This window comes from Bos indicus, chromosome 14, assembly GCF_029378745.1.
Source record: "Bos indicus isolate NIAB-ARS_2022 breed Sahiwal x Tharparkar chromosome 14, NIAB-ARS_B.indTharparkar_mat_pri_1.0, whole genome shotgun sequence".
NCBI classification, from domain to species: domain Eukaryota; kingdom Metazoa; phylum Chordata; class Mammalia; order Artiodactyla; family Bovidae; genus Bos; species Bos indicus.
This window is the reverse complement of record NC_091773.1, coordinates 34,857,861-34,860,783: the sequence shown is the minus strand read 5'-3', so window position 1 is coordinate 34,860,783 and position 2,923 is coordinate 34,857,861. Positions and strand designations below refer to the sequence as shown.

The 2,923-nt window shown below is 42.3% G+C and overlaps 1 pseudogene; it reads right to left on the bottom strand.

Moving 5' to 3' along the window:
• Positions 1-1,177: 1,177 nt before the first annotated feature.
• LOC109568231 (small ribosomal subunit protein eS1-like) lies at positions 1,178-1,934 on the bottom strand (annotated as a pseudogene).
• Between the last annotated feature and the right edge of the window lie 989 nt (positions 1,935-2,923).

The window sequence follows — 2,923 nt, the reverse complement described above, 5'->3', positions numbered from 1 at the left end:
TCACTTCTTCTTTGCAAAGATAAAAAAAGCTTTGATGATTATGCTGTTTGGAATATGAACTACAACATTCTGAATATACCCCAACCATCAGTTCCTCCCCAGCGGGTCTCTGAATCTAAGCAGTGATGACAGCCATTAGATAGACACTGCTAAAAATGACGTGCTGACGAGAGAGGATTTATATCCCATTACCAATCCCCTGCGCCATGCCATGAACCTTCAACTAGACATTTTATCATATTGGTTGCCGCTCTCTACATTTTCTCTAATTTGTCTCTTTTTCAACATGTGGTATCCCAAACTAAAAGCAGTTGAAATATGTTCAGGCAAGACTAGTGCCAAGTCACTGGAAATATTTTTTTTCTGGTTCAGAACATAATGCTTCCATTAATACAGACTGATATCACTTCGGACTTCCCTGGTGGCTCAGACAGTAAAGCATCTGTCTACAATGTGAGAGACCTGGGTTCGATCCCTGGGTTGGGGAGATTCCCTGGAGAAGGAAATGGCAACCCACTCCAGTACTCTTGCCTTGAAAATCCTATGGATGGAGGAGCTTGGTGCAGGCTACTATCCATGGGGTCACAAAGAGTCGGGCACAACTGAGCAACTTCACTTTATCACTTCAAAAGGATTTGAGGGATCTCTCTTTTTAACAGATCAAGGAGGGGGTTGTTGACTTTAGCAGCTCTCAAAATATGCTAAGGCATGGAGCAGCAACCTACAAACAATAAAGTGGTAGGTAACTTTGAGAGAGGTGAATTATGTTGTCCTTTGGTAGCCCCCAGCCAAGTCTTCTCAAGTGGCTGTCCATCCTCCAGCTCCACAGCCAGCCCATCTCATCTATATATAACCTAATCTTAACCAGAGAGTGTGGAAAGTTAAAGTCTTTGTAGATATAGGAATACATTCTCTTACACTGCCCCACCTACAACCCACACCCATGAACTCTTAGGTTTCTACATTTTCAATGTGATTCTTGAGAACAGGAAAGAATTCAAAACCAAAGCAATGAAGTTACTCTATGTACTGTGAGGTCATATTTCACTTGGGAGTTGGGTTTAAAGTTAGTGCAAACTACAAAAACCAAGCTGAGTCAAAATCATCTCTGGAAATCTTTTTCTTTTTTTTTTGGCCACAAATAAGACCTTTTGTCACCATTCAAAAGGCCTGCATTTTAAACAGATTCTTGGACTGGGGACTCATATCCATCAGTTTGTTTAACTTAAGCACCTGTCTCATCCCCAGCAGGTTTCCAGAACTACTAACTTCACCATGTAGTTCCATGAGTTTTCCCAATTCAAACTTGGACTTCTTCAGCATTTTTACTTTTCTAACAAAGGCATCGTAAAGCAGATAGATTGGCAAGCCTTTTCTATGTCTTTTCCAATGCTGTCTGGAATCAATTTACAGACCACTTCTTTGAAGTCACTTGTCTGCACCCGTCAGGCCATGATTATCGTCATCTCCATGTGAATCTGGCATACCTGCTGGTGCTGGACATGAGAGGTCTTCCGAATGTGATTACTGTGTTTCTTAGTAAAGCCCACACAGGACAGATGAGGCAAATAACAATTGGTAGTCTTGACAACAAGGTGAGCTTCAGTCATGGTCTACCATTGTTTTGACCATGGAGCACGTTTTGTCACAGGTAGATCTATCCCATGGAAACTAGTCAGGTAGTTTTTGCCTTGAACATCCTCCGTAATTAGATTGAATTTTCTAAAGGCAACTTCATCATTCTGCAAATCAGCGAGATTCACTTCAGAAATACAAGTGTGTGGTAATCAGGTTCAATTTTGGTTCCTTGAGTTCTCATGACCAGTGTTTTCCCAGAATAGCTGGTGTTTTCACATCATACCAATATTCTTAGAAAATGGGGCAACCACTTTCTTCTTGGCTTTCATAAGGCACTTTTTCTTGCCAACCAACATGATGCTGTTCAGAAGACCAAAGGGGCTAGAAATCTTAAGGGGCTGTGGTAGGCAGAATTTGGAAGACGACCTCCTGAGAGTCCTTTTCTGGTTATTCAATCACACACCTATCTGACTACCATTGTGAAGGGATTTTTTGCAGGTGCAAAGCCCCTAATCAGTTAGATTTTAAATACAGAGAGTATTGGGGTAAGCCTGACCCAATTGAGAGAACTTTGAAAGCAGAATATTTGCTCAGGCTGGTATTAGCAGGGAAATTCAGAGAGACTGAAAGAACCACACAGATTTGCTTAAGCCATTGCTGGCTTTCAGATGGAAGGGAGGACCAGAGATTGGCCACTATCTGCTGAAAGTGACCCCTGGCCAACAGCCAGCAAATAAACAAGGACCTTAGTCCTACAGCAACAAGGAACTGAAGGCTGTCAATAACTTGAAGTGAGCCTGGAAGCAGATTCTTCCCAAGCCTCTAGACAGGAGCCCAGCCAAGCCAACACCTTGATTTCAGTCTTTTGAGACTCTAAGCAGAGAAACCAGCCAAAATAGCCTGTATTTCTGACCTAAAGAACTGTGAGCTAATAAGCAAGTATGTGCAAACTGCCAAGTGTGTGGTAATCAGCCGAACAAAATGAAAAACGAACATTAGTCTATATAAGAGCATGAGGCTGTGCTGTTTAAATTACTTTTTATTAATTTAAATTCCTCTGTCACACTAGCCACAAATCAAGCACACCATAGTCACATGTGGCGACTTGCTACCATATTGAACACTAGAAACCACAGGACTTGTTCATCATCACAAAATGTTCTATTGGACGGAATGCTCTGAAAGATCCAAAAGAATTAGTTTTGGCGGCTTCCCTGGTGGTCCGAAGGCAAAGACTCCATACTCCCAACACAAGGGGCCGGGGTTCGATCCCTGATCAGGACACTAGACCCATATGCTGCAACTAAGAGCTTGTGTGCAGCGACTAAAAATCCCTCATGAATGC